Source organism: Coffea eugenioides, chromosome 11 (genome assembly GCF_003713205.1).
Source record: "Coffea eugenioides isolate CCC68of chromosome 11, Ceug_1.0, whole genome shotgun sequence".
NCBI classification, from domain to species: domain Eukaryota; kingdom Viridiplantae; phylum Streptophyta; class Magnoliopsida; order Gentianales; family Rubiaceae; genus Coffea; species Coffea eugenioides.
The window spans coordinates 28,802,654-28,814,821 of NC_040045.1; the positions used below are offsets into that span (position 1 = coordinate 28,802,654).

At 35.3% G+C, this 12,168-nt stretch overlaps 1 pseudogene; it reads left to right on the forward strand.

The window, feature by feature from the left end:
* The window catches only part of LOC113752199, a 39,347-nt pseudogene extending 27,888 nt beyond the window's left edge, over nt 1–11,459 (forward strand).
* Nucleotides 11,460–12,168: the final 709 nt, after the last annotated feature.

Genomic DNA, 12,168 nt, shown 5'->3' on the forward strand with positions numbered 1-12,168 from the left:
AACATGAGTCTCTACCTTCTAGATCCAAGCCTTTTTGTACGGGTTGCATCACAAGGTTGGTGCCGTTCGTATCAGCTGGCATCAGAGCTAGTTGAAGGTATCACGTATATCTCTTGCTTCGTTTTCTTTTGGTGTCGTTTCTCTCCTTGTTTTTGTGTCTTCAATCTGTCCGCAATTGTTTGATTTGTTTTGAAGTCGAAAATTCTGTTTTGTCGCCCAAGTGTTGTTGTCGTTTGTTCCTGATTTGTGTGTAAATTCTGTCCATTGTTCGTCAACTATCCAAGTAATTCCAAAGCTGTTTGGTTGTGTTTTGGAGTCCCAAATTTCTGTCCAAGGCTTCTATAATCCGTTCAAGTCAGTCCGTGTGTTTGCCCTTGTCTTGCGTGTCCTTGTTGTCAAGTCGTTCGGTTGTTCGTTGCTGTCCGGATTTCCCAGCCTGAGTTCCTTGTGTTTTGCGTCTATATTGTCGTGTCTTGGTGCTGGTCAGTAGTGTTTGTCAAAAAAAAAAAAAAAAAAGGAGAAGAGAGTTTGCGCCGGCTAGGGTTCTTCCCTCTTGTCGCTTATCGTGGGCTTGTTGGTGTAGCGAACTGTCCAGGTTTGTGCCTCCATCACTTACTGATTAGTGCGTCTATTCTCGTTGGTTGGAGTGTGTGTTGGGTCGTGTACACAGCCCAGCAAAGTCAAAAAAACAAAAAACAAAAAAAAAAAACAGAAAAGAACGAGGGGAAAAGAAACACCTGCTGTCCAGTTTTGAGTTGTTTCCTTGGTTTCCATTGTGGTCTGCCCAGAATTTTTTTCTTTTCCTTGCCATCCGTGAGCTGTGGGCTGTTTTGGGGTACACCGTTTGATTAGGAAGTGCAACCATATTGATAGCCAAGTGCATGAAATCTGATTGGTTTTCCTTTGTAGTGCATGAAAACTGATTTGCTTCTTTTGTCGGCCATACCTTTTGTTTCCCTTGCTGTCCGAAATTATTACTTGCACTTCGTGAGTTTGGGACTGTTTTGAGTGGTTGTATACCCTGCTTTGGAAGTGGAATACACCTTGGCTGTATTGAAACCTTGAAGTCAGACCTGTTTTGTCTCGCAAAAAAAAAAAAATACACAGCAAGCAAAAAAAAAAAAAAATAGTGTTGCGGCCAAAAACAAAAGAAAGCCCAGAATTTTTATTGCCAATTCTTTTGAAGTTATATAGTGGTCCGAACATTACAAGCAAAATAAATGAAGATTAAAAATTTTGTCCACTACTTCTTGAAGGTCTTGAGCACCTTGAGTCTTGGAAGGTCGTTCCACTTTCTTAGTGAAAAGTTTTCTGTATTCCCTTGCGGTAGTGAAGGGTTTTCAAGGTTTTAGAGTAAATTTCTTGGGAACACCTTGGGTAACCCGTTGGGGGGGAGCCTGAGGAGGGTTGTTAGAGTCACCATTTTGATTGTCCATTGTGGGTTGCACTTGTTGGAGAGGAACCGATTTAGCCAAGGCTGATTGGTAATTTGCCACCTTGTGGTAGTTTTGGAGGGTGAAAAGTCACTCCCAAGGGGTTTTTGAAACCTTAGGCCAGTCGTGCACCTTGGGGATTTTCCAAAGCCAAAAAGGTTTCCAAGTCTTGAGTTCCTCATTGTTAAAACTTCCCAAAATCAGTTCCCTAAGTTCCCAGAGCCAGGTTAGTTGGTGCATCAGCTTGCGTTTCCAAAAAAAAAAAAAGAAGGTATTTTTCTCTTTTGTGTCGTGTCGTCTGTTCTTCATTTCTATCAGTGTCTTAGTCCTCTTTGTTTTCTTTCATTTGAGTCGTACCATTTCAATTTCCCTCGAGTCAATCATTCCATTATTCTCCATTCCATTGAGGACTGCCACCCTCTCGTGCTCCAAAATTGGAAGTTGATTGTTTTGCCTGGGAGGAGTTCTAATTTCTTCAAGGTAAGCTATCAAGTGGGCTTGAGAGCATTGGCGAGATTATTAGAGTGCTCTTTGAGTGACATACACGAGAGTTGAGCGAAACACGTAAGGGAGCGAGTGAGGACTGTTCTACTAATGTTTGTTGAGTTTTACAGGTAATAAAAGTATGAGACAAATGAATGCTCAACTGGAGCCTCACCATCTTGTGCCTAAAGGAGTAAATACTGTGGCATTGCGTGAGATAACTGAGCAAGTGGAAATCATCGAAGCTCAAAAAAATGATTGGTTTTATACGCGTTGCAACATCAAGGATAAAGTTTGCAGTTTAGCCATTGATAAGGGTTGTGAAGTTAACCTCGGAAGTACTGTCTTGGTTGAGAAATTGAATCTTCCAACCATTGATCATCTTCGACCTTACAAGTTGCAAAGTGATAGTGGTGATATTTGGATTACTAAGCATACACTTGTTCCTTTTCGTATTGGCCCATACGTGGATGAGGTGTTGTGTGATGTAGTTCCCATTCAAGTGACACATGTGCTGTTGGGACAATGGTGGATGTTTAATCGAGAAGTCAAATATGATGGGTATACCAATAAGTATTCCTTCACATTTAATTGCCGTCGTACCAGGCTTGTGTCGCTTAATTCTAAGCAACTTTGTATTGATCTAGCATACATGAAGAGTGAGCATGAGCGTTATAGTATGAAGAAAGAGCTAGATGAGGGAATTGTGACTGAAGAGGTAAAATTCGAGGGAGTTGAAAAGGAGAAAGAGGTAGAGAATAATGAGAGGAAAAAGTCAGCTACTGAGCATGAGAAAGAGATTAAAAATTCTAAGAGTAAGCTGATTGTGAGAAAGGATGTGAGATCATATGTTTTTTCTAACGATCTTAACTCTACTTTGTTTAGTGTTTCTACTTTTATGCAGGTTAAGCAAGGAAAAATTGAGTTGATCTTGGCATGTTCTATGCCTAAATCCATTGGTGAATATCAAACTTTTCATGGAGTTTGCATCTTAAGTGTTGTATCTCTTTGTCACACATTGATGTTCAACTTCAACCATGAGCCTGATTTGCTTGTTGGGAGGAATAATGAAGTTTCAAAGGGGGTTTCTACACTTGAAACTTGTTATAAACTTCCTTCTTATTTCGTTAGTGATAATTCTTTCCTCATTGGTCCAAATTCTGATTCCTTACAACCTGATTTTATTTTTCAATTTGAAGGTTCAAAGGCTGCCTATCTCGATCTTGCTCCATTTGTGCAATATAGGCCATACCAACAACAACTTGCAATGAATTTTGTAACTTTGAACAATCATGTCCGAGACTTTTCTAGCCTGATTGAGCATCACTATGAAGATCCTTATCTTGTGAATGTTAATGGTAAGCTGTCAAGTGATTTTATACCTACAAATGCTAATCGTGTGATTTATTGTGTAGGTCCAAATTCGACCATTCATGACATAAGGCTTATTAGAGAGCTTTGGAGTGGTTGGAGTAAAGCCTTGAGTTTCCCATGGCGGATTGTGAGCATTTTCAAGCTGACCAAGAGACATGTGCACCGAATTACAATAATCATGACGTATGCAAGTATCCTTCATTCTAAGAGAGCCAATATGTGGAGATTTGAGGTGTCATACTGCCAACTCTTGTAGTACCATTCATTTCCAAACACGATTTGAGGACAAATCTTTTTTCAAGAGGAGGGGAATGATACGAAATATGGGCCGCTTATGGGCCATGTTTTGGGTTGCAAGAGATTGAATCTTTTAGTAATAGTTAGTAGTTTATTTTCCATATTTCTATGTTATTTGCTAGGAATAAATTCGGTCCAAGACCTCATGTTGAGTTGGATCCGATTTATAGAGTCTAGGCTCACTCTTACTTAAGTTGGTTAATTAGCTTTTATTGGGTTATGTTGGGCCAGCTTAAAGCCTTCATTGGATCGATTATAAACTGACCATTAGATAGTGGATTTGAGTAGTGGAACAAGGCCAAAAAGGCCTAGCCTAGCCGAGTTAGGGTTTTCAAGTCACTTTAGGTTTTCAAGTTGTATGGCTATATATAGCCAAGGCAAAAGACCTTCATGGTTAGTTTTTGATGATTAATAACATTACATTGAGAGTTCTGTCAAAGCTTCATTGAAGCACCTTGAATATCTTAGATTTGTATCTTAGGTATTCAATTGACTTATCAATCTAGGACCGCGCTAGATTGTGGCGTCTTCTACAAATACCGAGGTTCGTTGACCACGTGATCAACGGGTTTAGGTGATCCGCTGCGTTCATCGTCTTCAACGTGAGTCTCTACCTTCTAGATACAAACCTTTTTGTACGGGTTGCATCATAAGGTTGGTGCCATTCGTATCACCCACTCTCTCATCCCAAGGATCACTCAAACTCTAAGGGTTCATTTGGCTCACGAATTGGATGAGACAGGATGACTCATCCTCGGATTATTAATTTTGGGTTGAGTCATTCTCGGATTAATAATCCATTTCATCTAGTATTTGGTTGATTCTAGGTTTGATAGAATATATTAAAAAATAATCCTATCCTATGTTTGATTGGAGATTGGATGAGATAGGAATACTATTTTAATGATCAAAATACCCCTTAATTTGCAGGATCTCATTAATAAAATAATTTATAAAATTTTATTAAAATAATATAATTTTAAACTTTAGAATTATAAAGTAAATCAAGGGCTTTGATATATAAAAATTTGTAATCACTCAAACTCAACCCATTCGGACCCTTAAAAATAGGTTCTAACCGTTTTTGAATCTAAATTTTAAATTAAATTAAATAATGGGTCGAGTTCCGACTAATTATGGTTAAATTGAATAAAATTCAACCCATTTAAGAGCTCTAACTGAGCCATGCTCAAGACAATAGAATATTTTTCTTTGGGTCGAGATTGAACATATATAGAATTTGATTGAGAAAATAAGATTAGTAAGGAAAAATAGTCCTTTTATTATGATGTTTGTAGGGGCAAATTAGTCAAAAATTTAAATTAATTAATCGGGGTAAATTTGTCAAAAAATTTGAAATAACGAATAGGGGCAAATTAGTTGAAATTTTTAATATAATTAGTAAGGGCAAATTAGTCCATTTATTATCATATTATTGTGTGAGAGTATGATTATATAATATTCAATATGAATTTGTATTATTCGTAATGGCAAATTAGTCCAAATATTGTTATGTCAGTAGTAGGGGCAAATTAGTCAAAAAATTTTAGATTAATTAGTAGGGGCAAATTAGTCCATTCATATTATGTTATTGTGTAAGGGTAAGGTTATATACTTATGAGAGTTTAAATTTTATATTATTTATAAGGATAAATTAGTCTAAAATTTCATCACCCTATCTCTTAGTCATCCCTGAAAGACTAATACCACCTTCTCCATGGGATTATTTTATCCCATGAATCGGGAATTAATTCGGTTAATTGGGATATATCATCCCATATATAAAACGCAACTAAACATGGGATGACACAGGATGATTAATCCAATTCTGTGTCATTCCATGAATCATACAAACCCTTAGGGATGACACAGGCTTGGATTAATCATTATGTGTCATCCCATGTTTGGTTGCGTTTTAATGTTTTATATATGAGATGTAGGGGTGGGTAAAAAAACCCACCGATCCGAAAACCCAATGCACCCAATCCGATCCGATTTGGAAAATAGGATATTCAATCCAATTTTCTTAGCGGGATAGATAAAGGTCTGGTACTCGCAAAAAACAAATACGGATACGGATCGAAAAAATAAAAACCTGCGGGTACCCAACCCACAGGGTATATTATATAAATATTAAAAAATTAGGAGTCATTTTATAATTTTATAATTTTTAGCCCTAAGTGTAACTATGTAAGCGAAGTGGCTGATACTCTAACTTTCTAATCCCATATGAAACGAAGATTTCCGGTGAAGCCATGAACCAACGAAGAAAATTTTGTGAAGCTCTTCTGTCAAAATTTTTCATCTCATATCCTTTTCATTTTTATTCTACCTACATCAATCTTTCCTACAAATTTTCCATCAATTCAAACAAAGATTTGTGTTTGGAGCTCCAATTTTCTGTTAGCCAGGTAATTAAAAAATTTGTGTCTTTCATTGATTTATTTATTTGATTTATTTAACAGCAATTATGTCTCTTAAATTTGTCTCTTTTACTATAGTGCAAAAAATTTATTTTTCTTTTTCATCACTTTTAATGTCCTAAGGTCTATTCCAAAGATGTGAGGAAGTTAGGAAGATTTTTGAAAGTTATTTTGGTTGTACTTTCTCCAAAAATAATTAGCTCTGTTCCATTCTTTTTGGGACTTGATTCCACAGTCGACTCATTTGGAATGCAGTTTTGTACCATAACATCCTATTGGTTTTGCAAGTAATAAACTCAAACTCTGATATTTACTAAATTTATGAGATTGGTTTGATTGTTGGGTGAAATGTATAAGAATGGTGATGTATGAATTTTGATTACAATATCTCTACCAATATTAATTGGAAGGCAGGTTTTCTTATATTGGAAAACAAGTTGATATTAATTAAAAACCAATTTTTTCATTGAAATATAAGGCTTTCTTTTAGGGGCGGGTACCCTATGACCCGCCCCTTTGTTTTTGGGTACCTGCTATTCGGGTACCTATAGACATTAGAAGCGGGTTAGAGTCACAAAATGACTAGTCCGATATGTTACGATCGGATCAACCAAATTATGTTAGGTGTGGGTATCTAACCCGTACCTACCCCTAATAGGATGACACAATATTCTAACTAACCGAATTAATTCCCTATTCATGGGATAAAATAATCCCATGGAGGAGGTGGTATTAGTCATCCTAGGATGACTTAGAGATAGGATGATAAAATTTTAAACTAATTTAACCTTACAAATAATATAAAATTTATACTCTCATAATTATATAACCTTACCCTTATACGATAATATAAAATGAATGGACTAATTTGCCCCTACTACTAACATTATTTGGACTAATTTGCCATTGCGAATGATACAAATTCATACTGAATATTATATAATCATACTTTCACATAATAATATAATAATAAATGGACTAACTTGCACCTACTAATTATATTAAATTTCTCAACTAATTTGCCCCTATTCATTATTTTAAATTTTTTGACAGATTTATCCCTATTAATTAATTTAAATTTTTTGATTAATTTGCCCCTACTTACATCATAATAAAAGGACTATGTTGCGCTTACTAACCTTATTTTCTCAATCAAATTCTATATAAGTTCAAGCTCGGCCCAAAGAAAAATATTTTATTGGCTTGAGCGTGGCTCATTTAGAACTTTAAAATGGGTTGGATTCTATTCAATTTAACCGTAATTTAGTCAGAACTCGACCCATTATTTAATCAAATTTAATATTTAGATTCAAAAACTAGGTTAGAACATATTTTTAAGGGTCCGAATGGGCTGAGTTTGAATGAATGCAAATTTTTATGTATCAAAGACCTTGATTTACTTTATAATTCTAAAGTTTAAAATTATTTTATTTTAATAAATTTTATAAATTATTAAATTATTTTATTAAAATGATCCTGCAAATTAAGGGATATTTTGATCATTAAAATAGTAATCCTACCTCATCCAATCTCCAACCAAACACAGGATATAATTATTTTGCAATATATCCTATCCAACTTAGAATCAACCAAATACTAGATGATTTGGATTATTAATTCGAGGATGACTCAACCCAGGATTAATAATCTAAGGATGAGTCGTCCTATCTCATCCAATCTGCGAACCAAACGAGCCCTTAATTTCTTTTGTTTCCTACCATCCTTAATATTCCTACAATTTCTAAATCTTTCCACGGCCAAAACAACAACCTTTTAACCTCCTTTTCTGAATTCCTAACCCATGCAACTTGTTTTTTCATCTTTTTCTATTCTTTTTATGATGAACTCGAGTCTAGTTTTTTGATCCATTGGAGAAGGAAGAGAAGATGGAGAGCCTAGTAACGAGGAAGAAGAGGATGAGATGGGTTTTGCGCTTTTTTTTTTTTTGTTGGATCTTTTGCAATTTTATTGGGTGTTCTCAAAGGCACTGTTAGTTTTTAACTATTTCTACATCCACTTTTGTTGTTTCTTTGAGTTTTATTCTTTATTTTCTTTTTAAGCTTTAATTAAAATTAAAAATTAATGATTGCCAAGGGATATTTTTTGGAAGATTGAGTTGGATTTTGGCAGCTCTTAGATTGGGAACATTGGTCTACCGACGGACTGGGGCATTTTGTTACTTGATTTTATGGCTCAAGGGGTTGATTGTTATTTTCCAGAGCTCAGGGGAACGTTTGTAGTTTGGCCAAAGTACAAGGGTGGGTGGATGTAATTAACGCCAATTTCTTGACCTCAACTTTGACCATCCGTTGACCGTCGTTCCTCGCACCCGAGTAATCTATGATTTAGGAAGGGATAATTGCAGAAACCTCACTCCCCTGATATTTCTGACATTTGCACTGACCTCTTTTGTAGTTTGAAAAATTACACTGACCTCCCCTGAGATTACTAATCCTTTGCAAATTCAGTCCAAACGATTAAAATATTGTTTTAGGGAGTGAAATTAGAATTTTTTTTACCAAATTTGTCCTTTATACTACATGTCTAATGAATGACAAAGTACTACAAATCAATTAACAATTAATAAACTTTAAGGAGTATAGTTTATAGGCAAATACACATTATCTAATTAAAGTACCGACTCTTTATGGGTATTTTACTTTCAAACATTTAATTTAATACAAATATTTACGCTCAAATACAGATTTATATTTACTTTCAAATATTTAATTTTTGTTAAATACAAAAACTACCAATCTCTCTTCCGTAAAAATATTAATATAACACTTTTTCAATTTTAGTTACAAACATTTATGTATTTAACATAAATTAAATGATTCAGAATAAAATGCCCATAAAGAGCCAATACTTTATTCATGTAATAGATTAAAGCCATAAAGAATTAATACTTTATGGGACATTTCTTTTTTTTTAATATTTAATTTATATTAAATAAATAACCTACCGATTTCCTTTTTACAAGAATATTACTGTAACACTTTTTGAATTTTACTTACAATCATTGATATATTTATCATAAATTAAATGTTTGAAAGTAAAATACCCGTAAAAAATCGATACTTTAAATGAGTAATGCATGTTTGCCCATAAAGAGCCGGTAACTATTTCAAGTACCGATTCTTTCCGGATATTTTACTTTCAAATATTTAATTTAATACAAATATTTACGCTCAAATACAAATTTGTATTTACTTTCAAATATTTAATTTTTGTTAAATACAAAACCTACCAATCTCTCTTCCGTAAAAATATTAATATTACACTTTTTCAATTTTAGTTACAAGCATTTATATATTTAACATAAATTAAATGAATAAAATGCACATAAAGAGCGAATACTTTACTCATGTAATGGATGAAAGCCATAAAAAATTAATACTTTATGGGTCATTTCTTTTTTTAAAAAAAATATTTAAGTTATATTAAATAAATAACCTACCGATTTCCTTTTTGCAAGAATATTACTGTAACACTTTTTGAATTTTACTTACAAATATTGATATATTTATCATAAATTAAATGTTTGAAAGTAAAATACCCGTAAAGAGCCAGTATTTTAAATGAGTAATGCGTGTTTGCTCATAAATTATACTCCTTAAAATTTATTAATTGTTAATTGATTTATAGTACTTTGTCATTCATTGGACATGTAACACAAAGGGTAAATCTGGTACAAAATTCTAATTTCACTCCATAAAATAATATTTTAATCGTTTGGACTAAATTTACAAAGGATTAGTAACCTCAGAGGAGGTCAGTGTAAATTTTCAAACCACAGGGGAGATCAGTGCAATTATCCCATTTAGGAAAAAGAAAGTATTCGCAAGTCGCAATCCTTAAAAAACACCGACTTGACTTAATTTAGGAAACAAACGGTGAAGAATAGGAAACTCCGATCCCAACGGAACTATTCCTTCCTTTTCTGAATAGATACACTAAAAATCTATCCACATTGCTGATGATTCAAGCTTCTCCCTTTTCTATTCTATGTAAGTTCTACTGGCTAGATTTTTGGACGGGATTTTCAGTTATCAGTCCTGGCCTCTAGGACTTTTCGATTTTTCTTCTTCTGTTCTTTCTCTGCTTGCAAAATTCTTCATGGATGTCATGACAAGATCTTCAGTTTTTCATAGATTGGGCGGAAAGCAGCAGTGCCAGCATTACTATGTCAAGAATGATTATCCAGTAGTAGTTTCTAAGTATTGGCTTGCTGGAAAGTGCAACAGAAATCCCTGTAGATTTCTTCACTCAAATTCACCAATTTCACAACCAAAGCGATCAACTTGGACCAATCCCAATCTCTCCTCCTCCAGCAGCTCTAAGAATAATCCAAAAGTTTCGTCTTCCAGCAGTAGTGGTGGTGGTGGTGGTTGTGGTGGTGCTAAGGAGGAAAGTAAGTTTTCAAGAACTGCAGAGCTAGCCTCCGATGGTGGAGCAAGTGGTGAAAAGGGTGATCAGAAAAAGCTGTGCAAGTATTGGATTACTGGAAACTGTGTTCATGGTGATAAATGCAATGATTTGCATACATGGTTTCTTGGTTCTGGATTCTCCCTGTTGACAAAGTTGGAAAGGCGGCACAATAGGGCTGTTACAGGAATCGCACTTCCATCTCTGTATTTGGGATTGCCACACTGGCGGGTGTGTTAATGTTGTTAATCCCAACGAAGGCAGGGATATTGGATGCTTAATTAGTGAAGGTTCATGGGTTTTTGTTGGTTTGCACAATGCTGTCAAGGCATGGAATATTCAGACTCAAACTGAAGTTACACTTCCTGCAGTTGGTCTAGTTAACGCCATGGTTGTGGGTGGTGATTCTGATGAGATACTCTTTGGTGGTGTCCAAGATGGTACAATTTTGGCATGGAAATATTCGAGTTGCTGCACTGAATCGATGGCAACGCTTAGGGGTCATAGGCTTGCTGTTCTCTCCCTTATTGTGGGAGCTAATAATAGGCTATTCTCAGGTTCCAAGGATGAAACCATAAGAGTGTGGGACATTAGAACCTTCCAATGTCTGCAGACGCTAAAGGGTCATACTGATTTTGTGACCTCTCTTATTTGCTGGAACCAGTACTTGTTATCTGGATCTTTGGATAACACAATAAAGGTGTGGGCGTCAATCGATGATGATGGAAATATAGGAGTAATCAATGAGGTTAAAGAAGAAAGTGGTATAGTTGCTCTAGGTGGGATAGAAGATGCAATTGTAGCTAAGCATATATTGCTCTGTTCTTATAAAGACAAATCTGTACGACTATACGAGTTGCCTTCCTTTGCTGAGAAAGGCAGAATATTTTCGAAGGCAGAAGTTGAGACAGTTGAAAGAGGCTATGGTGATCTCTTTTTCACTGGTGATGCTACAGGAGAGGTGTCTGTTTGGAAACTGCTTGGCGAGCAGACAACTGCAGCAGAGGCTGCCTCAACATGAAAGCTTTCCTAGATTTTCCTAGTCAAATTGTAGAAGCAAAAAAACTCCATGCACGTATTCTTTAAGGAACTGTACAGCCGAGGATGGATAAAGTAGAACAGGTTTTTGCCTTTGTTAATCCATTCTCTCAGCAACATTGTTTTATGTTATGATCTTTTTTTTTTCCGGAAATTTATGTTGCGGTCTTATATATATATAATTTGGCTGTTTTAATGAAACCAAGTGACCAGTTGATGAGCTTGATTTTTAAGTGATTTGTGCTCTTCTTCCTCCTGAATAGTTCTAGCATTTAGGGTGTCAATCAGAGACCATGAGCTTACCTGAATACAGTTGCACACAGTCAAAGCTACACCAAAAGGTCTACATCTCAATAAAAAATGGAAAAGAAATGCACGCATTTAACCGCCTAGTCTTGAAATTATATATAATAAGAAATCAGATATGCAACTTCATTCTTTACCTGCATAATGCGTACATAACCTTTGTGATATATTTGAATGCAAATGCCAATTAGCCTAGGTTAGACAAGGACCAGCAACAAAAGGCACTGAATTCATGCTACATGTATGGATTCAAGTCGCCCAATGTCTCTAGGTTGTATCGCAACTTTGCATATTACTTTCTCACCTAGTACAGTGCATTTCATTGTGGACCAATCCCTTCTCCCCTGCCCCCTCCTCTCTCTCTCCCCACCCCAACACAACACCAC